Below are 23,781 nucleotides of genomic sequence, written 5' to 3'. Positions count from 1 at the left end.
CTGCCTGAATGACCCCCTCCCCCCAACTCCCCACCCTCCCTGACCACACACACGTTTGGTCTCAGCTTTAATGGCCCTTCCTCAGCATAGTGGGTTGAATAGTGCCCTCCTAAAATTCATGTCCATCTGGAATCTTGGAATGTGACTTTATTTGGTCTTTGCAGACATAATGATGTCTCAATGAAGTCATATTGCATTAGGGTGGGCCCTGATCCAATGACTGGTGTCCTCATAAGAAAAGAAAATGCAGATATACAGACACAAGCCAAGAAACACTAAGGACTGCCAGAAGCCACCAGAAACTGGAAGAAGAAAGAAAGGGTTCCCCTTAGAGCCTTTGAGGGAGTGTGGCCTTGCTGACACCTTGATTTTGGACTTCTAGCCTCCAGACTGTAAGAGAATACATTTCTGTTGTTCTAAGTAACAACAGATTGTGGTTACTTGTTACACCAGCCTCAGAAAAATGTGAGCCGACCCCTCAGCTAAAGCACCTCCCCCAGACTATCTTCAAAGCCTCCTGCTCCTCTTCCCCTCCCTGCCATGTCCGCCTCCCCGCCAGCCCATAAACTCCCAGGGAGAAGGGGTCTCAGCTGCCGGGTTTCCTGCGGCAACCAGCTCAGAGCCTGGCCCCAGCAGGCATCCAATAGTAGTTTCCAAATGAATTAATTTGACAGATGCACCAAGGGAAGCTCAGAGAGGTCAAGGGACTCACCCAAGGTCACACTCCAGGAAGAGGCAGACTGCTGGCCTCCACACCGGTGATCCGAGGAGCCGGGATGCCTACGTCCACCCCACAGGGACTCCAGCCCTGCAGGACAGGCCTCTTCTCCCTCCTGACTCCCAGCTACGAGGTCCGTGCCCTCTGGGCTCTGTGCCCGACCCAGGACCTGACCTCCTTGGCAGGGACCCGTCTCAACTCAATGAACCTGTAGATAAAAGCCTCTTCAGTCCTGGGACAGCCGTGGGGCAAGGGATGCCCTGGGCTCTGGGTTAATCCCACGCCCACAGGGCAGTTCGGGGCGATGGCCACTCAAGACGGTGGGCCTCGCCCACGGGCCTCGCCCACGGGAATCCACTCTCCCTATCACCCCGGCTCCTCCCTCACACCCTCATTGCCTGACTCTGCAGCTATGAAGCATGGGAGGCCACATAGTCCAAGGTCTGGACAATAAATAGCACTGACTCATGAAGGAAAAGTAGTTCCAGGCAGGAGAACATCTCCACTGGGTGCTAGCCTGTCCTTAACACTTATGTAACACTAGCTAATTACACTTTTTACTAAAGAGAGCAAGGCCTCTGGCTCAAAACCCTTGGGGGTTGCAGCATTTACAGTCTGGCCTCCGCCTACGCACTTTCTGCATCCGCAGTTTCCATATCCACTGATTCAACAGACCGCGCACCGTTTACTGTGTTTACCACCCGCAGTTGGTTGCATCCGAGGATGAGGAAGCCACGGATACGGAAGGCCGCCTGTCCTAGACTGGACTTAAGCATCCGCGGATCTGGGTACCCGGGTGGCTCTTAGGACCAACCCCCCCCCGCAGATACCGAGGGAGACTGAGTTTAGTTGAAATCTGCTGACACGGTTTGATTGCCTTTGAACCTTGAAAGTAAACTTCTGTTTATGGCCAGAGATACTGGCTTTTCCAATTTTTACATAGATTTTTTAAGTACACCCAGGTGGGGTGGCTCGAAAGTATTAGGTGACTAATAAGATAGAAAGTATACAGGCATACCTCGTTTTTTGGCCCTTCGAAGATACTACGTTTTTCACAAATTGAAGGTCTGTGGCTACCCTGCGTCGCGCAAGTCTATAGGTGCCATTTCCCAACAGCCTTTGCTCACTTCCTGACTCTGTGTCACATTTTGGTAACTCTCGCGATATTTCAAACCCTCCACCAGCAAAAAGGTTACGATTAGCTGAAGGCTCAGATGATGATCAGCATTTCTGAGCAATAAAGTATTTTTTAATTAAGGTATGTACATTGTCTTTTTAGACATCATGCTATTGCACCCTTAACAGACTACAGTATAGTGTAAACATAACTTGTGTGTGCGTTGGGAATCCAAAAATTCACGTGACTCGCTTTTTTATCATATTGGCTTTCTTGTGGTGGTCTGGAACCGAACTCGCAATATCTCCGAGGTATGCCTGTAGAGACGGGGCAAAAATTATGAAGATGGTGTGGGGATGACAGAACTTGGGGAACTCAGCACTCATTCATTCATTAACTCACTCACTCTGGCGAAGACGCAGACACACACATGTCCCTCGGGTATTTTTGTGAGAAATTCCGCAGCTTTAGCCAGAGTCGAGTGACATGTTATATGGGCGTGCCTCTTGGGCCAGATGCCCGTAAGAATCACCTGGGTAGATTTCTTTTTTAAAACAGATGCTCGGGCCCCACCCCAGACCCACGGAGTATGAGCCTCCAAATGGTGGTCCCAGCACCTGTATTTTCTTAAAGCTGCCGGGGGTGGGAGGGTATTTCTTCTGAACAGCCAAGTGCCAGGTATTCAGCCGCTGCTTCCTCCCCAGTGACCCAGAAGCTGGGACTACGGTGCCCAGAGAACATCCTGGAAGAATAAGATCCGGGCCTTAAGCGTTTCTCCTTAAAAAAGACACATGCCAGGGTGTGCCCTGGGTCAGTGAGAATCAAGTTCTTTAGCGTTTCCTCAGCATCTAACCCAGGCCAGCACCCCTGTGGCGGCCCTGGGGCTCATTCTAAGAAAGTTCCCAGTCGGGTGGGAGAGGCCGAAATATTTCCAGAAAACGCATCCCATGATGCAGCAGGCATTCTAACAGGAACTGAGGCCTCACAAATACAGCTTCTAAGAATCTCCCACAAAAATCAGGTGCCAGCCACACCTATTAGGATGGCTGGTGTTTGAAAAAAAACAAACAGAAAATAACAGGTGTTGGTGGGATGCGGTTGTACGTTTCTGGTGGGAATGTAAAATGGTGCAGCTGCTGTGGAAAACAGTATGGTGGTTCCCCAAATAATTAAAAATACAATTATCATACCATCCATCAATCCTAGTTCTGGGTAACTACCTAAAATAATTGAAAGGAGGATCTCAAAGAGATATTTGTACACCCATGTTAATAGCAGCATTCTTCACAATAGCTAAAATGTGGAAGTAACCCAAGTGTCCAGGTACACGACTGAGGAATGGATAAACAAAGTGTGGTGTTTATGTACAATGGAATATTATTCAGCCTCAAAAAGGAAGGAAATTCTGACACAGGCTACAACATGGGTGAACCTTGAGGACATTATGCTCAGTGAAATAAGCCAGACACAAAAGGACAAATATTGCATGAGCCCACTTACATAAGGTATCTAGACTAGTCAAATTCACAGAGACAGAAAGTGGAGTAACAGTTATCAGGGGATGCGGGAAGCTGAGAATGGGGAGCTAGTGTTTAATGGGTGCAGAGTTTCAGTTTTGCAAAATGAAAAGAATTCTGGAGATGGATGGTGATGACGGTAGCATATTTAATGCCGCTGAACGGTACACCTAAAAATGGTTAAGATGCTAAATTTACATTATGTGTACTTCACCACAATTTTAATATAATTTTTATTTTTAAAATCTGGTGCCAGATTTTGCTGCCGGGGTTCAAATCCCAGTTCTACCATGGTGGCCTTGGGCAAGTTATTTTGCCTTTCTGTACCTTAGTTACCACATCTGTAAAATGAGTATAAAAATAACAATCCCTGCCTCATGGGGCCACTGGGAGGATGAAATGAATTAATCGTTATAAAGTGCAGAGCAGCGTGCCTGGTTCACAGCATGTGTTCAGTATGTTAACAGCTATATGATGGTGGTGGCTGTTATTACCATCCCCCCTCTGAGCTTTTGGAGGACACCCACATGAAAAATGTGTAGGTCCAGGGGAGTGTATTTTTGGCCTCGTGGTTTGGTTAATACCAGGTGCCACTTATGAGTAAGGAATAAAGACTATGTACTGCAGGTGAGAAAGTGGAGAAATTAAACTCAGTGAGGACAGAGGCCAATGCAGCAATAAAATGTCCCTGCCCGGAGCCCAGAGTCAAGAGCCCTCTGCCCTCGGCTTGCTGGGTGACACAGGTCAAAGACCCTGCCCTCTCTGGGCTTCAGCAGCCCCAGCTCTCCCACCCCACCCCGCTGCGAATCTAAGGGTGAGAAACCAGTCCATAGAACAACCTGTGAGCACATCAGACCCCTGGGCCCCACCAGAACCCCGGGGGAGGGAAGGGGGGGAAGGTGGGTGCCCCCAAGTGACCACAGGGTTAGAGGGACTCGGACACACTCAGGCCTTTCTGTTTCTGACTCACACCCCAGCAGGAAGTTGGGGGTGGAGCCTGCCTACCATCCACCCATTCGCCTCACCAAGGCCAATGACCTCATTTGTCAAGGGCCCAGACAGCAGAACACAGAGTCCCTGGCCTTGGACAAACATTTTATCCAGAATCTCTGGACAGGAAGGGCCCCTGAGGGTTCACATCATCCATCCCCCTGCCTCCATCACCCTTTGGTTTCCCCCTTTTCAAAGAAACACAGCCCCAAGGTTGCAAGGTCATCCAATAAACACACTCAGATGCATCCGATGCTGATACTGTGGAAACATTATTATTATATTAATAATAATAATAACAGCTTCCAAAGACATGCCCAGCTAATAAGAACTTCACAGGCAGCATCTCAATCAATCCTCATAACAGCACATTCAAATTGGTTCTCCTGTCATTCCCATTGTACAGACAGGGAAACTGAGGCTGGGGACTCAACTTGCCTGGAGTCACACAAGCAGCAAGTGGTGAAGCCAAAGACTTGAGCCCAGGCTTCCTGGACACAAGAGCCTGCCTGCTCAGCTCCATCTACCCCCTCCCCCATTCCATGGCCATTTACTGAGGCCCAACCCTTATCAGTCCTTTGAAGCAGGCCTATCACACCCATCTGGCAGATGAGGAAACGGAAGTAGAGGCAGGTGATGTGACTTGTCCAGAGGCAAGACTGGAACTGGGGTCTGTCTCTTTGTGGAACCGTGGTCATCCACACTGGGCTGTGACTCTGCTGGTCCAGTTACCCCGCCTCTGTCTCCCCCTTCCCCTCCCCACTGGCAGGGTCCCTGGAAGGCTTTGTCCTCCTGGGGCGGGGAGGACCGAGGCAGCATTTCTCCTGCAAAGCCCGGCACACTCAGGCGCAGCCAGGGGCAGGTGGCCCATGGGCTGAGCCGGGGGTGGGCCCCAGCATGCGGGGGATGGGTGAGGAAAGGGCCAAACCCATTCCTCCGCCTGCTGGGGTGCTGGGTGCTGGACTATCTTCAAGCCATGACCGGCCCGGTGGGCTCCCCAAGTCACCTGGCGGGTGGCCAGTGGGTGCTGGAGCTCCACCCAGACAGCTCGAGGGCTGTGTGGCACCCCCAGCCAGCTCACACCTGCTGTGGGGGGCAGCCAGGACGGGTGCCTCCAACAACAGGGGGGTCAAGGGGGCCGGGAGGGTGTCGGGGGGAAGAAGCAGGAATTAGGTGGCAGGAATCCTGACACCTTGTCCCTGCGCAGCAGCTCCCAGCTGGCTCTGTGACCTTGAGAGAAACACACACTCGAGGCCTTTTGTTCCCTCCCCTAGAAAGGAAGGCTTCCAAAGGAAAGGCACAAAAATCCAGACAGCCTGGTTAGGGCCCGGATCCAATGCCCGCCCCTGGGGATTCTGCCATCCTGCTCTGTAGACAGGGAGTTGCCAAATATGGACCAATCCTCCAGGGAGGGATGCGCAGGGCTCAGCGTTCCCAGCTGCAGCGGGGCCAAGAGCCCCGAGTCGCTGGCTCAGGATGGGGAGAGGAAGGACCAGGTTGTCAGGGGCCTTGGAGACCAGAGATGGGTAGACTTGTTCGGTTCCCAGCCAGCGGCCTCCCGCAGGGCATGCAGTAGGCACGTGGCCAGCCCACGCGGAACGGAGGGGAGCGTGGATGGTGCAGGGAAACCCGTCCCTGCTGCTGAAAAAATAAACCAAAGCTCCCATCCACCACCGGTGAGTCAGCAGTGTCATTGCAAGAGCCAAGGGAGGCCATATGAAATGAGTAGGGACTTTGGCTCCCAGTTCTGCCCGTCCTGGCTGTGTTTGCTGAGTCACCTCCCTCTTGAGGCTCAGTTTTCTCATCTGCAAAGAGGGACCAATATTGCTGACCTGGTGGGGTCATCCTCAGGTTGTACCACATGAAATTACAATATTCCACCATTGTTGGGCTACAAAAATGGCACTTTCATACGTTCAACCCAATATGTGGATGGGGGCAGTGTACAGCATGCGAGCAATCAACGCTGAAATTTAAATCTCTCCTCTGTTCTAGCAGAAGACTGTGTTTTTCTCATTCATGGGACAAAATGGAAAATATCTCATCACACCCCCCTCCCCCAAATATAACAATGACACGACACGATAAAACAGCTCACTTTGTGGGTGGCCTGTTAAGAGTTTACAATGTACGGTCCCAAGTACATCAGGGCATGGAGTGTGTATGTACCACAGTGATAACGCAGCGGAAGGAAGGCTGGCATTGAAATATTTTTATCAAAAAAAAAAAAAGAAAGAAAAGAGAAAAAGGCACTGTAAAGGCCCAGTTGTGGCAGATAGTTTTTTTTTTTAATTTTTTTTAACATCTTTATTAGAGTATAATTGCTTTACAATGGTGTGTCAGTTTCTGCTTTCTAACAAAGTGAATCAGTTATACAGCAGATAAGTTTTTTGAAAGTAACTTGTAAAGCATTTACCATATTCTGAATTTGCAGTCTTTGCAGACTCGTGCACATATATTCCGCTTTCAGAATAGTTTTGCAAATTGTACACAGATAAAAAGAGAGGGAACTTTTGAATAAAGAAATTGCATTTATAAATGATCTGTATTAGAATATAATAAATCTCCAGTTATAGTTAAAAAAAAAGGTTTTAAGTGATGTATTTCCCCATGCTTTAGATCAAATATAACCAGCATGTTGAACATCTTTTTTAATATTTTTAAGTTTTTAAAAAATGAGTCAAAATGTCATCGAGCCATACAATGGAGTATTATTCGGCCATAAAAAGGAATGGAGTCCTGATACACTTGACAACACGGCTGAACCCTGAAAACATTATGCTGAGTGAAAGAAGCCAGAATAAAAACTACATACAGTATGATTCCATTTATATGAAATGTCCAAAATAGGCAAATCCGAGAGACAGAAAGTAGATTAATGGTTACCAGGGGCTGGGGGAATTGGAAGGAAGTGGGGAATGACTGCTAATGAATACAAAATTTCTTTTTGTGGTCATAAAAACGTCCTAAAATTGTGAATATACTAAAAACCACTGAACTATATACTTTCTTAATTCTTTTTATTAAAAAAATTTTTATTAAGGTATAATTGACACACATTATATTAGTTTCAAGTGTATATGTTGCAAAATGATCACCACAATAAGTCTAGTTAACATCCATCACTACACATAATTACAAAAAGTTTTTTTCTTGTGATGAAACTTTTAAGATCTACTCTCTTAGCAGCTTTCAAATATGCAATACAATATTATTAACTTAGAGTCATCATGCTGTACATTACATCCCCAGGACTTATTGCGTAACTGCAAGTTTGTACCTTTTGATCACCCATTTCAACCCCCAGGCCCACCGCCCCCCCTTGGCAACCACCAATCTGTTCTTTGTATCTATGTACTGGAGGTCTTGTTTTTGTTTTGGGTTTGTTTGGGTTTTTTTTAGATTACACATATAAATGAGATCATCTGGTATTTGTCTTCCTCTATCTGACTTATTTCACTTAGCTTAATCCTCTTGAGGTCCACCCATGTTGCCACAAATGGCAAGATTTCACTCCTTTTTATGGCTGAATAATATTCCATTGTATATATATGCCACACCTTCTTTATCCATTCATTCATCGATGGACACTTAGGTTGCTTTCATATCTTGGCAATTATGAATAATGCTACAATGAACACGGGGGTGCAGATGTCTTTTCAAGATAGTGTTTTCATTTTCTTTGGATAAATACCCAGAACTGGAATTGCTGGATCATATGGTAGTTCTATTTGTAACTGTAATTTGAATTGTACGCTTTAAATGAATGAATCATATGGTAAGTGAATTGTATTTCAATAAAGCTGTTACTTTAAAAAGTGAGTCAAGTTCAAGAAAAACGTTAACTGAGGAACAGTCCCAGGTGGTACATAAATATGAAAAATTTTCAAGGTGATACAGGAATGACTGGAGTTTGGGAAACACAGAGTTGATGCATTAAATCCTCAAAGCAGAGGCTCTACATGGGTTCACATCCCACCTCCTGAGTGACCATGGGCTAGGGACTTCACCTCTCTGGACCTCAGTTTCCTCATCTGGAAAATGGGAACAAGAAGAGTCCCTGCCTCTCTGAGTCACCGTGAGAATGAAGTGAGTTAGCACGTGTCTGGCACATCCTAGGGGGTCGACGGAAGGATCAATGGGGGACCAGATCTTTTGGGTGGTTCTGACCACGCGTTCATGAGCACAGGGTCCCGAACTCAAATCTCTCAGAAATACCTTTTTCTGAGTAGGTGAAGTGAGATAAAGCATGTAAAGCATTTAGCAAGTGCTCAATAGACATTAACTTATTATTTTCGTTGTTATCACTGTGATATCTGCCTGGGTGGTAACATTTTGGTTGATTTTTATCTTGTATTTTAATTTTTTGCTTGTGTTCTATAATGATTCTGTCTTGTTTCGGTACTAAGAACTACCCAAAGAATTATATTTAGTACTTAGCATCTTTCTCTAGTATGATCTTAGATTTCAGATAGAAGGGAAACCCAGCTGGGGTCCCGGCCTGTTCCAGCCGCCTACCCCGCCCCCTCACAGTAGACACACGCTGGAACTGAAGATTTCCCAGCATCGGTCGGCCTCTGGAAGCACAGTTAGAGGGACACCCCCCACACGCACTCCAAGCCAGCAGAAGATGAAGACTGCAGCCAGAGCCCAAGCCAGCGGCCCGCAAGAGCAGTCATCCTCCCAACACCCTGCCTCCACGACCCACCCCCTAAAAATACAGTTTCCGGGGGCAAATTTTGTACCATCCTCCACAACAACAGCCAGATTAATCACGCCCAAATTTGGGAGAGACGTTTGGGATGTACCGTGTCGTGGGTACAACATTCACTCTGGAGGATCCCGGGGGTACCCCCAGGACGCGGCCACCATCCTTCAGAGCAGCTGAAGTGGATAAACAGCCAGGAGGACTGCCGATGGGGGCAGGGGCATGGCACTGAAATGGACAAGGAAAACCTGGTTTTCTTTTTTTTTTGGCCGTGCCATGCGGCATGCGGGATCTTGGTCCCCCAACCAGGGATTGAACCCACGTCCCCTGCATTGGAAGCGCGGAATCTTAACCACTGGACCGCCAGGGAAGTCCCAAACCTGGATTTCAAGGTCAGCCCCAGAAGAACACTCACGGGGCAGGCGCTCCAAATTACAGACGTTGGGTTGGTGAGGGAGCTGCCTCTTGTCCAACAGCTGTGTGTAGTGCCAGCAAACCTAATAATAATAACCGCTGTGGTTGCCTTTTATCGATCACTGACTGTGTGCTGAGTGTTTCATCACACGCTCAAAGGTGTGAAGCCGTGGTTAAACATACTCCCAAGCAGTGTGGAATCAGACAGCAGGACAACAGTGTTAATAACAGCAACGGCAATTCATGACTAGGAAATAATGCACAGCGAGCACCTAGCATAGTGTCTGGCTCAGTCCGTGTTGTTTTAAATGTACAAATGATGACGAGGAGGAGGAGGAGGAGGTGCTGACTATGGGTGCAGTTGTGCTAGGACCTTTACATATCATAGTACAACAACCCTATAAGGTGAGACCTACTATTAGCCCCATTTTACAGAGAAGAAGACTGAGGGCGGATGAGGTTGTTTAACTCGCCCGTGGTCACGGAGCTGGTAAAGCACGCCATCGCTTGCCCCCCATGGATGTCGCCAACCCCAAATTCACTTCTGAAAGCCAGGCTCCATTAACTGTCCTGCCCGACGGCTCCCCAAACCCCTTCCCTCTCTCTGAGGGTCCCCATTGGTGCCAGGTGACTTCCTACTTTCAGACCTGCTTAGAGGTGGCCAGCCGACCCTGTCCCTCTTCCCAGCTGTGGCTGAGCCCATCCTTCTGAAGCCACTGCGGCCGCCAAGGGAGGAAGAAGAAGGGTTCTCGCTGAGCTCATTTACAGGGGCCACCTCCAGCTGCTGGGACCAGCCAGCAGCTTTAATTTGGACAAACGCCCAGGACTCAGTGGGGACAGGAAGCATCCCTGAGCGATAAAGATCAGGACCGGCTTGTGAGCATGCCCGGAGTGCTTTGTGTCAGCCAAACCAGCTGGCCCGACCCCCGTTCTCAGCAGCCCCCACTGCTGGCCCTGGCCCTGCCATGAGGTGGTCAGGGTGTCCCCCCAGCCTAATGTCCAAACCCGCCAGCTGTAGATTACAGCACTGCTAGAAAGGGGCACAGCACTCAAAACAAGAAAAAATATGCATACGTGTAAAACGGTAGCTCGTAAACATGAAGCATTTGTTGTATCCCAGACATCTCTCTAAGCACTTCACAGACATCGACTCATTTAATCCTCACAGCCACCTTATTTCACGGAGGAGAAACTGAGGCTCAGAGAGGGAAAGTGACCTGCCCAAGGTCACACAGCTAGGACATTCCAGAGCCAGGATTTGGATTCAAGCCACCTGAGAATAAAGCCCACACTCTAAACCGCAGAATGCAGTGCTGACATCTCTCCATCACACGTACTGTGCACAAGTCTAAAACTCACACTGCAAAACATGAGCCCTGGTTATCTTTCGATTGTGGGATTGTATGAGCTTTACCTCCTACTTTTTGTTTATCTGTATTTGTAAATGTTTGACAATGAACATGTACTGTAGCATGATGTAAACATATTGTACTAAGGATAAAAAGAGAATAAAAATTATTAATTTGGAAAATGAACTGAGAATCAACCGTTAGAGCACTGAACAGTTATCTCCTGCCACCACCTTAAGGCAGAAGGGCTGGCCAGGTGTAAATAGTAAAGGTTATAGAAACCCCGTGGTACTGCAGAAGCATGTATGCGCACAGTGGGGGCTTTACTTAACATCACCACCCACCCCAGTAGACCAGCACGAACATCAACTGGCCATTCACCCCAACATTCACCTACGTGACCTCGCCGGGAGCTCCCGGCCGGGCTGAAAGATGGGCATCAGCGCCCGCGCTCCATGGCATGGACACCCATGCAGAGAGAAGAAGCCACGCCCATGGCTGGGGACAAAACAGAGGCATGAGGTGACCCCAGGGCTGCATGGCTCCCAACCGAGCAGTGTCATCATGGTGGGCCGCTGCCACGGTCCACAGAAGAGCCACCTTCCCGGGGGTGACCCGGGCCTTGGCACAGGAACTGGGCGACACCCAGAAAGCCCCCGCGGTCGCCCAGCCGAGCCCACTAAAGCCAGGGCAGATGGCTCACACTTGCTCTGCTGGGTCAGCCAGCATTCTGGGCATTCCAAAAATTCCTCCAGAGCTTTTTGCTGCCCCCCTCCACCCCATCCCCCCCTTTAATGAAGGAAAAGGAGGACGGCAGAGGGGCTGTGATGAAGGCATCTGGATAAAGGCGACACTTGGACGTCTTATCATCTCCTCCCTGTAGTTAAATCCGACAGTAACCCGGCACACCTCACCTCTCCAAGAAGGAGCTGGAATGCTGGTTGCCACAGCTTCCCATCTCATCCAAGTCTAAGTGTGTCAAGGGAAATGGTTTTGCTTCGAGGCTGCCAGGAGGCGGGGCCAGGAGAACAGGGTCCCCACCCCGGTGCCCCCATGGGCCCCACACCCGCCATCACAGCCCTGGGCACGCTGCCCTGTAACCCCTCATCTGTACCCTCTGGGAGGGCAGGAGCTATATCCCAGGCAGCTCTGAGACCCAGGGCCCAGCCCAGGCCCTGGTACACAATAGGTGCTTAATTAATAACAAAGATGAAATGACCAACTATCCCAAAAGAGGACAGGGATACACTGCCCGGGAAGTTCTGAGGGGAGAGATGGTATTTTCAGCATGGTCATGGGGAGGTGGAAGGACCCACTGCGTTGAGTTATTACCATAGGGGTTGGCAGTTTTCCAGGTGGCAGACCTGAGTTCAGATCCAGCCTCTGCCACTTCTTGCCTCAAGCTAAGAGACCTTGAGGAAGGCTTCAGGTCTCTGAGGCTCAGTTTTCTCATCTGTAAAACGGGTTAGTAATACCACCTGTCCAAGTCATTCTGAGGACTGACAGAAGACGTAGATGTAATACCTCCCTAACAAGGCAGTTGGTACACAGTAGGTCTTCAACAAATGGTGGGATTTTGTTGTTGTTCTTTTTGGTTTTTTCCTGGGCCCTACCTTTCAAAGGTCTGGTTTTGATTCTTCCCAGAAGCGCAGCAGGAATAAGAGGCTCTGGGATCTACTCATCCAGTTGCCCCTCCCCCTGTGAAAAAGGCCCAGAGAGGGGAAGGGGCTTACCCAAGGACACACAGCAGAGAAGTGGGTACTCAGGGGTCCTGACTAGTGGCCCAGAACTCATTCTAATATACTCTGCATTCTCTCCCATGGCCTCGGACCCCTTCTCATGCCAAGCAAGTCCCTGGCAGGCAGGTAATCCATTCTAGAAACAAAGACATGAGCTTTCCAGGGCTGGGGCCTAAAATGAAAGGGAGAGACAAACTTGGGCAGCTTCCCAGGCCAAAGGGCCCTGGGAGTTCCCCAACGAGTCACTCCCCAGCCCAGCCCAGGGCACTGGGCAGGGCTTGGCAGGCACTGTGCCCACTAAGGCCCAGGCTCCATGTCTGGGCAGGCGGGGTGGCAGGAATTCACGGAGTGACCTCGGTGTACCCAACGTGCCCGCTGGCCTCCCACTGCCGGTGGGCCCCGCACACCCTGGGCTTCCTTCCCACAGCGGTGCCTCACCACGCCTCAGGTAAATAGGATGGCACCCAGAAAGGGCTTTCTTCACTGAGGAAGCAAAACAAAAAGAAACGTCAACACAGAGCCACAGCCCTGACCTGGAGCCTTTGAAAGTGCAGCTGTGTCTCCACCAAGGAGAGTCACACACAAGAGGGCTGCCACTAGCTGGTAGCTCTGGGCAAGGAGGTTCACCACACCGGGACTCAGTTTCCTCATCTGTAAAATGGGAACAACACTAGCACCGAGAAAAGATTGGATATAATAATGCACAAGGAACTAGAGTATAAGAAGCAGTCCATCAAAGCTAATTATTATTTTGAATTACTGCTACTATGACTACTTCTGCTACTACAAACAAGGAAGATTTATATAGTGATTCATAAAGTCATTCCTTGGCATAACTTACAGTTTTTAAGAATACTAAACTGATCTTTTTATGGGGCAGGGCTCCCATTTTTAAAGTGCCTACTATGTGCACGGTTACCTCACCTAACCCCACAACCACCCCACAGGGAAAATCCTAGCGTCTTCTTTCTGCAGATGAGGACTGAGGCTCAGAGAGGCAAAGTCACTTGCCCAGAGTCACACAGCAATGACAGTACAGATGGGATAGAACACTAGGATTGTCTAGCTTGGCCTGCTTTACTGCCAGGGAGGCAGCAAAGGAGGGATTCAGGGCACAGGGGCTGAGTCAGGCTGCAAGGATCAGCATTCCCCCTTCCTAGTAGAGGCCCTGGGCATGGGACTCCCTCTCTGAGCCTCAGTTTTCTCATCTGTAAAATGGGGACATAAGAATCAAATAAAACAATGATGCGCACAGTGCCTGGGACAGAATGAAAACTCCCTACTTATTATTTTATTTCACTCTAAATAACATTTAGTGTTCTCAAAAGCCAGGTCCCAGCAGATGGAGGAACAGCAGACTCAGTCATCTCCCCAAACTTCTGAAGGCACAGGAGCCAGGGCAGAGACCATCAGGTACACACAGGTCAAAGGCTGTCCTCTCTCACCTTCACTGACACCTTGGCCCATCTGAGACTCACTTCACCGATGGGGAAATGCTCAGAGAGGTGAAGTGACCTACACAGGGTCACACAGGTATCCCATGCCGGCGCCACCCGACTTTTCTCCAAAAATCCAGCCCTGACATCAAGCAGATCCCATTTTCCCCATGGCCAGCACGGGGTTTGCCAAGTGATAGATACAGGATAAATTTTCACGGAATGAAGGAGTAAGTGTGACTTCTAACCCCGCACCTAGCTCAGGTGGCCTCCAGCCGATACTCATAACCATGGGCTCCCTGAAACCTGCTGATTGCTTCCACAATGGGGCGGTGTGAATATTCCTTAAACGCAGAGCATCCAAGACCCCTCCCTGGCCGGAATGGGGCTGAGTGGATAGTCAAGGCTCGCCTTGGGGACAGAAAGTCATGTAAACAGTGATCCATTCACTGACAGCCCTCCAGCTACAGCAGAAGGGGAAAAACACTTGCTGGGAAGCAGGGGTCCTAAGTCACTCCTTTCCCCAGGGCCCTGGTGCTCCAAGGACCAGAAGCAGCCTCACCAGACCTTCATAGACAATAATGATACTAGTAATAATGACAATAGTATTATTGTAAAAATGACACATGTAGGGACTTCCCTGGTGGCGCAGTGGTTAAGAATTCACCTGCCAATGCAGGGGACACGGGTTCAAGCCCTGGTCCAGGAAGATCCCACATACTGCAGAGCAACTAAGCCTGTGTGCCACAACTACTGAGCCTGCGCTCTAGAGCCCACGAGCCACAACTACTGAGCCCGCATGCCACAACTACTGAAGCCCGCGTGCCTAGAGCCCGTGCTCCGCAACAAGAGAAGCCACTGCAATGAGAAGCCCACACACCGCAACAAAGAGTAGCCCCTGCTCGCCGCCACTAGAGAAAGCCCGTGCACAGCAATGAAGACCCACGCAGCCAAAAATAAATAAATTAATTAATTTTTTAAAATGACACATGTACACTCATTATAGGGCACTATGTATTAACTCATTTAATGCTCATCCACCTCAGGAGGCAGGCACCATTGTTACTCCCATTTTACAGAGGAGGAAACTGAGGCACAGAGAGACTAACTGTCTTGCCTAAGGTCACACAGCTGGAAAGTAGTGGAGCTGGGGTCTGAACACAGGCAGTCTGGATCCAGATTCTCTGCATTATTCCCAAGGGATGTTGGGAATATCTAATTCTATAACCAATTCTGCAGAACCGATATCCAGTTTTGCAGAATTCCTCACTCCACCCCAATCAGGAACCCCCACCCCCATCCCAGCTCCGCAGTCACAGGATCATTTATTTGTCATCTACTTCATGCCAAGTGTTTCACAGTCCTTCTTGCTAATGGTCCCAAGCACCCTGTGTCCATTTTACAAACAGGAAAACTGAGGTTCCGAGGGGTGATGAGACTGGTTGAGGGTCACGAGGACCATAAGGGGCAGAGCTGGGATTTGAAGCCAGATTGGTCACCTCCACAGCCTCCCCTTGGTCTCACTGTGATCTCCCAGTCCACTGGCTACAGGTACCAGAGCTTGAGGAACAAAGTCCAGAGCAAAAATCATCATCAAGACGATTATCCCTCACCTTCGCACCTCATGTCACAGAGAGCACCTCCTTATTTAATACTGTTTCAAGCTTCACAGCAGCTCTGCCAGAGAAGACGCATTATTCCCATTTTCCAGATGAGGAAACTGAGGCTCAGAGAGGTGAACTGCCTGTTCTGGGCTATAAACTCAAACCAGGTCTCCTTACCCAGAACCCTGCTCTGATGTGTCCCCCACAAATCATGAGCCACGATGCTCACCGCCACCTACTGGGCGGACCCTCCACCTTGGCAAGGACCTCCTTGCCCCATGTGGCAGGCTGTATTCCTGCTCAGAAGATATGTACTAGCTCCCTCTCAGCCTCCATGAGAGGATCATACTTCCATCTCACTGATTTGAGTTTGGCCATGTGACATGCTTTGGCCAAGAGAATGAGGGCACAAATGACACCTTCCTAGTTCCAAGGGGAGGCTTTCAGAGGCTCTGCAGGTTCCCAGTGAGCTCCTGAGCATCTGTTGTCCACCACAGAAGAGCGTGTCCTGGCTGGCTGCTGCCTGTCAGCCTGGGGACCAAGATGAAGATACACAGGGCAGACGGGAACCCAACCCAAAGCCTGGAATCCAGCCTCCCTGCCAAGCCCAGCCAAGGTCAGCCAAGCCATCTGATGACCCCCAAGTATGAAACAAATGTTTGCTGTTAAAAGTCACTGCAGGGACTTCCCTGGTGGCGCAGTGGTTAAGAATCCACCTGCCAATACAGGGGACACGGGTTCAAGCCCTGGTCTGGGAAGATCCCACATACCGTGGAGCAACTAAGCCCGTGCACCACAACTACTGAGCCTGCGCTTTAGAGCCCGTGAGCCACAACTACTGAGCCCATGTGCCACAATTACTGAAGCCCACACGCCTAGAGCCCGTGCTCCGCAACGAGAAGCCACCACGACGAGAAGCCCGCGCACCACAATGAAGAGTAGCCCCCACTCGCCGCAACTAGAGAAAGCCCGTGCACAGCAACAAAGACCCAACGCAGACAAAAAAAAAATTCACTGCGATTTGGGAGACGTTTGTTACACAGTATTACCATGGAGAAACCTGACTGACACAAAGGACTATGTGTTTCCAGCCTTGGAGGGAGTAGGAAAGGTACAGCCACTCTGGAGGGAAACTGAGCAGGTGAGATCAACATTCTAAACACCCTTTATCCCAACTGTTCCCCATCTTGGAATGTGTCCTCCCATCGACTTCAACAAGTATGCAAAGACACACGAGCAGGGATGTCACCGTGACACTGTGTGTCATAGCAAGAAAACAAACCACTCAATGCCCTAGTATTGTCTAGCTTGTCTAGACAGGGCATGTGCTCAATAACTAATAGCACCTTCATGCATTGAAGTATTGTTCAGTTTTCTAAAAGAGTGCAGTAAGTCAACACAGTCTAAAATGGGTCCACATCTATTTTTAATTTCTGCTTGAAATTCTTTGTCTTATGATTGTTGTTGTTCAAAGCGTATGTCCACATATACTGATTCATTTCTTTATTCCACAACTGTTTCCTATGGAAACAGCAGTGAAGACAAATAGGGTTTCTGCCTTCTTGGAGCATCATCTAGAGGGGGAGGAAGCAATACCACCTCCACTACAACCACCACAAGGCACATGAATAATAATAACAATCAACACACACCGAGCACTGACCATGTGCCAGTCCCTTTTCATTTCCTCCTCACAGCAACCCTCAGAGGTAAGACCTGTTATTATCTCCATTTACCGATGAGGAAACTGCGGCTCAGAGAGGTTAAGTCACCTGCCCAAGGTCACACAGCCAATAAGTGGCAGAACCAAGATGCAACTCCTTCCATCTGGTTCCAGAGTGGACAAAACAACAACAACAACAACTTAAGATAGCAGAGTGTGATAAGGGCTTGGAAAGAAGTAAACAGAGCATATGTATGTGGAAAGTTTCTGGAGGGTCGAGGGAAACTGCTGACTGCATTATATCTGAGGAGTGGGATCGGGGGTCTTGGGTGGGATTTTACTTTTCACTTAACATAAAATCATTTTGCCGTCTTTGAAGTGTTTGGTGTGTTACATGTTATTTTCACAATAATATATATATGTTATTATTATACTGTGTGTGTGTGAGTGTGTGTGTGTGTGTGTGTGTGTGTGCACGTGTGTATCTCTTCTGACTCAGTGATGTAAATATCCAAAGATCAGCCTTTGGGGATGTATTTTATATTCTCAGTGGAGACAAGGCTATACAACATTTCAAAGGTCATTCAACTGAGCAATTAGCAAATGTGGCAGTGATAACTGCTTCCCAGAAGTCAATCCATAATCATTTCCATATTTGTCTCACTTTGCCTTCCCCCTCCCTTCCTCCCATCCAATTGACCAGATTTCTGTGGAGTGAATTCCTAAGGGCAGAGGCTCTTTTGAATTGCCCATAGAAGATGCTCAATAAAATATCCATCACATTGAAGGAAAAAAAATGTGTGTGTGTATCTCTCAATTCAAAGTTTGTTAGCTTCTTTGTAAATGACAGGAGTTTCAGTAGTGGTCTTGGGCAGAAGGGCCCCTCAAAGCCTCAGTTTTATAAACTGCAGAATCAAGGGTCCCCAAAGCAGGCATCGCCTGTGTTTGTTGTGAAGAATAAAAAAAGAACAAAAGAGCTTCGCCCAGAACCCAGCACATGTAAAGGGTTCAGTGAAAAGCAGTTGTTCTGACGTGTTATGTGCTTTCTCTACATTCTCTCCAATCCTCCCATTTTACAGAGGAAGAAACTGAGGTCCCAGGAGGGGAATGGCTTGTCTGGGGTCACACTCCTATAATCTGGATGGGTGAGTGGGGGAAGAAATGTGAAACTCCTGGACAGAGATTTTCCCCTGCCCTCCTCTCAATCCCAAACCTGCCAAAGCCTTCTTGTTTGGGTATTTAGGGAGTGGCAGGGGGTGTAAAGAGAATTTTTGTTGCCAATGGTCTTTTATTCCTTCAACACACCCTGTACTCTGGGTATACTAATGAGCACGCAGTTCTCCTAATGGCACTGCCTTTGCCTGTGCTGCTCCTGCTGCTGGCAATGTCCTCATCCTTGCCCTCTCCTCCTTTAAGACTCAGCTCAAGTGTCACCCATGGTCATCCAACATCCCCCCCGCCCCCCCACCAAACAGACCAGGTTGGGAGAGGCAGGCACCACCTGCCTGAAACACTATATATATAGTGTATATATATATATAGTGTGTGTGTATATATACATATATATAGTGTATATATATATATAGTGTGTGTATATATACATATATATAGTGTGTGTATATATATATATATATATATATATATAAAATGACACGCCGTGATGACATCTATTATAATAATCATACCCACTACTTAGTGGGCACAGACCAGTGCAGGCACTACACCTGGTAATGTCCGTGCACTGCTTCTCTCAACTTGTATAACAGCCCTTTGAGGGAGGGGAGTATCCTATCATGAGCCCATTTTACAGATGAGGACACTGAGTCTCAAACCAAATACCATGGCCTCAGACCACAGCCAGGAAGGGGCAGCGCCAGGGTTTGCCCCCAAGTCTCCCTGGCCGACTCCCTCCTTTCTATCCCTGCCTCCTCCTGGAAGCCTCCCTGGGTTTACCCCTGCTGCACCCTGACCCAACCTCACCAACATTTGTGGCTTCTGTACTCAACTTCCCTAACTCCAAACATCCGCGATTTGCAAACTGGAAGCAAGTTCAAATCCCTGCTCTGCCATTGGCGGCCGACAAAGACCTCACCGCCACAACACTGAGTCCTGAATCTGTAAAATGGGAATGATGAGCCCCACCCCCTCACACAGGAAGGTGGTGAGGGTTCTAAGGTAAAGTCCCCTCAGATGTTTATGACCCTCCCAGGGCAGGTGACAACAGATGCTCAGGAAGGTTTGCTGAATTGAATGAAATACTGACACTTAAAATATTCAGGCCACCTTCACTGGGGATTTCCTTCTCCAGATTGACTGCCATGCCTCCAGGAAGGGGTCTTCAACTGCGTGGCTCTTGAAACACAACACTGACCACTGTCTCTATCTAAGTGCAGTTCCGTCATCACCTCTCACCTGGATTTTTCGAGCAGTCTCCAGACTCCTGGCACACCATCTCCCATCCAGCCTCCCCAAGAGATGGGCAAGCTTCCCAAAACACACATCTGACTCCATCCCTCTCCCCCAGAGAAACTCCCACAGTGCCCCACTGCCCCGGTATAAAGTCCAAACCCCTGGGAATGGTTGACCTGGCCCCTGTCAGGATCTCCAGCCAACACCCTATGCTCCCTCCTCTGTCCAGGTGCCCAGGCCTTTCTGTTCCCTCTTTCCAGCGCATAACGCCATCCTCTCCCCATGGGCACGATCTCCAAGAAACAAACCCCCTGCCCACCATCCCCAACTCCAGGTCAGAAGTCATCAGCTCCTCTTCCCATTATCACAGCTCTCTCCTTCTGGACAACTGCCTCTTTTCACAAAGAATTTACCCCTTAAGGGTGTGCCTCCTCTTAGACATGGTGTCTTGAAAGATTTGTTGAGTGAAGTAATTAATGAATGCACATTTAAAACATTCCTCTGGGGCTCTTTTTCTGAGATGGTCAGAGATGTATTCTGATGATGCTGAGAGGGGAGAAAGGCTCATGGCCAGATAGTGGGCTGTTCCATTCTCCTGCCAAGGTGAGCTCTGAATAAAAGCCAGCCCCCAGGACTTCCAAGGGGGGGTGGGGCACCTCCAGACTCAGAATCTGGGGTGAGGGTTATACCCCCAACATCAAGAATCAGTACAGCTGCCTCACTGGACTGCAGGGCAAGCTGATTGCTCACAGCTAGTTCGCAAGCCAGGAGGACAGATCCTATATTGCCCTGGGTCCACCATTTCTAGTGTCTGCCACATAGTAGGTGCTCAATACACACACTGGTTGACCGAATGAGCTTCTCACATGTCCAGACACTGTACTGAATGAAACCCTGTACTTCTCTAGGATAATTGCACCCTTGTCAAGCATGCAAATCCTTTAAAAAGGATTCCCCATAAAACCACCAGGACCGTGGCTAGTGGATGCACAACTCCCTCTGGAACTGTCCCAAGGATGAGACACCGGTGTCTGGGGGTGAATGCATGTTTGTCCAGGAGCTTCGATGGATTAGCAAAGGGAAAGCTGGGCCAAGGGAGAAGTCTTGTCCAAATGCCCTGGTTACTGATTAGCCAAACCCTAGAGCTTCTCTCTGCAAGGGGGATCAGAGGGGCAGTTAAACCCCTTTGGAAGAAAGACTAAGTTAAATATCTGCCTAATCCTGCAGTTTAAAAAGACAGCAAGTTGGGTTTCTGGAGCCTTCCTTCAGATACCCGAGGGGAAGCGGCCGGGGATGAGACAAGGGAAAGGAAAGACCACAGAACAGGGGCCCACTAATATTTACAGAGCCTGTACCTGTTTCATACCTTTTATACCTATTAATCCTGCCAGTCACCCAGACGAGGGAGGCCTGTGACCCCCACCCCCACTCCATTTTGCCCGAAAGGGAGACCTGGGCTCAGAGAGGTTAAGTGTTTTGTCCAAGGTCACAAAGAAGCTGCAAAGAAAAAGCACTTTCTTTGTGCAACAGGTATAGCCCTTTCCTTTCCAAAAGGTAATGGCAGCTCCTGTTTGGAGAAAGTTCAGTCCCGCGGGCAGGAAGCCCTGGCCACCTAGGCGGCGCGCGGAGGTCACACGGCAGCCCCACTACCGACCGGCTACCGACCAGCGGAGAAGCAGGGTTTCAGGGCGCGGCGCCGCGGCTCCGTGCCGAGTGTGTGCTAGGAGGGTGTGGAAAGGTCGGGCCCGGCTCGGGGGTCAACGGGCCGCTTCCCTTCCCCTGGGTCCCGCCTGTAGCCCTAGGCAGCGCCGCCAGCGGGGTGGGGGCCACCCGAGCCTACCGGGAGCAGGGGGATTGAGCCTTAATCCCATCAGGGCGCCTCTGCCCTGAGAAGGCGCGCGGAGGGGTGCGCAGGCCCTGCGTGGAGGGCGCGTCCGGAGCCCCGGAGCCCGTGGGGCCCCACGCGCTGTTCTCTCCACCGCCCCAGGTGCCCGCAGGATCCCTTCGCCCCGGGCTCCGCCTCGATCAGCACCCCCGCTTCCCAGTGTCCACCTCCTGGGCCTCCAACCTGCACGGACGTCCGGATCTTAGCAGTTCCAGGCTGGGTACGGATCTCCAGCGATACCCCAGCTCCCGGCCACCAGATCTCCTCTCGGAATCACTCCCAAGGCTCGGACCAGTGGGGGTCAGAGGAGAGGCATCAACTAGCTCCCAGTTTCCAATCACCGTCCACAGTCACCCCCAGGCTGGGGAGCGAATGGGACCCCAGGCCACCAGCGCCCAATCCACTCCTGGGATCGACTCCCAAGTCTTCAACTGGGTGGCGTGGGATCCATTGGCTGCCCAGTGAGGGATCTTCCCGCGGGATCCACTCCCAAGTCTCGAGAGACAGACCTCCCGGCTCCCAAATCGAGATGCCCCCTCCCCGCAGACCCAAAGCCCCGGGAGATCCACCGGGTCCCCACCTCTTCCCCGGCCAACTTTGCCAACTTTTCTCCCGGGGCCTCAGCCGAGCAGAAACTTGGCGGCCATCGCCGGCCGCCGCCTCCCCAGCCCCCTCGCAGGCCGGGGACAGGGGGAGGATGGCCTGCCCCCATCTACCGCGGCCGCCGCTCAACCTACCCTAGAGCCGCCGCCGCCGGCCCGCCGCGCCTCCACCTGCCCGCAGCCCGTGGCACCTGCCCGCGCCGCCCGCGGCCCAGCGCAGCCTAGCCTGCTGGGGGCGGGGCCTCGGGCGGGGAAGCGCCCCCGTCGCCATGGGAACCGTGGCCGGCGGCGCCTGCGCGGAGGGCCCCGGGGCGGAGCGCTGCCAGCGGACCCGTGCTCTCGGCCGGCGCCAGGGCCGGGGGACGGTCAGACAGGTCAGAGGTCGCGAGTTTGCCCCGACACTCCTCCCGGAAGCGGTCCCGGCCCTCGAGCCCCGCCGCGCCGGACTCAGAACGTTGTTCATGATCCCCGCCCGCATTCCCGGGGTCAGTCCCCGGCTCTGGCTGGGATCCCCCGCAATGGACACCGACCGGCCGCCGGGTCTGCGCCCCCGAGAGTCTAATGCAGCCCGGTAACTCAGGAGGCGCACGGTAGAGCCTCGCCCATTGAATGTCTTGGGCTGCGGGCGCCGGCTTGGGGGGGGTGGGGGTGGGGGGTGTCTGCGCGAAGCGCTCGCGCCGCCTCGCGGCAATCAGGGGAATTGCACCCGGGACCGCAGGACCAGGGGCCTGGCAGGAGGTTGTTCACTCCGCTGGGCGCCTACTGTATGCCACGCCTGCTGCCATTGTGTTGAGGTGGGGGTTGAGGTGTGAGGCATATAGAGACTTTTTGGACAAGTTGAGAGAATCGAAGGAAGCTGCTCCTGAATGGGAAAATGCCTGTTTTGCTCTCCTTTACTCATTTCATTCCATAGGTCTTTATTAAGCACCTGCAGTATGCTGGATGTCAGGGACCCAGTGGTGAAGCATCTGGCAATATACAGGCTCTCGTGGAGCTTACAGACATTGTAAACAATATTTGCACGAATAAATTGAATTGTATTTTGTGACTCGTGCTTCCTTCCTTAGGAAGGAAATGTACAGAGAGTTAATAACTGAAGGACCTAAAATCATACATGAATTTATTGTACGTCAGTTAGACCTCAGTAAAGTCAAAGAGAGGAAAAAGAACATCACGCTGTGTGGCTTTAGGAGAATTGGCAGGGATCTCTCTTACCTGTCTTTCTCTCAGTTTGTGTGTGTGTGTAAGAAGGCACCACTGTTACAGGATATACACACATCATATCTCTTGTTTCTTTTAATCTGCACTTTTGGAGTAAGTATCACCATTTTATCAAGCAGCAGCCTGAGACTTGCCCACAGTGATGGAACCCAGAAGTGGTGAGGCAGTGGCCCCATGACGCCCATGGCTGCGTTGGGTCTTTGTTGCTGCACGCGGGCATCTCATTGTGGTGGCTTCTCTTGTTGCGGAGCACGGGCTCTAGGTGCACAGGCTTCAGTAGTTGTGGCTTGTGGGCTCTAGAGCACAGGCTCAGTAGTTGTGGCACACAGGCTTAGTTGCTCTGCGGTATGTGGGATCTTCCCGGACCAGGGATCGAACCCGTGTCCCTCGCATTGGCAGGCGGACTCTT

At 50.4% G+C, this 23,781-nt stretch overlaps 1 protein-coding gene across 3 annotated transcripts in view; it reads right to left on the bottom strand.

Moving 5' to 3' along the window:
- KIAA1671 (KIAA1671 ortholog) overlaps positions 1-22,386 on the bottom strand; it is a 187,921-nt gene extending 165,535 nt beyond the window's left edge. The window contains exon 1 of one of the 3 annotated variants that reach the window (XM_057526413.1): positions 22,287-22,386. The gene's annotated coding sequence lies outside the window, so the exon portion shown is untranslated. Of the gene's footprint in view, positions 1-712; positions 824-21,732; positions 21,966-22,286 lie in introns of those variants that run through there. The other 2 variants (XM_057526412.1, XM_057526414.1) reach the window with 2 other exon arrangements.
- Between the last annotated feature and the right edge of the window lie 1,395 nt (positions 22,387-23,781).

The sequence above is a fragment of the Balaenoptera acutorostrata genome, chromosome 13 (genome assembly GCF_949987535.1).
Source record: "Balaenoptera acutorostrata chromosome 13, mBalAcu1.1, whole genome shotgun sequence".
NCBI lineage: Eukaryota > Metazoa > Chordata > Mammalia > Artiodactyla > Balaenopteridae > Balaenoptera > Balaenoptera acutorostrata.
This window is presented reverse-complemented; position numbering and strand designations above follow the sequence as displayed.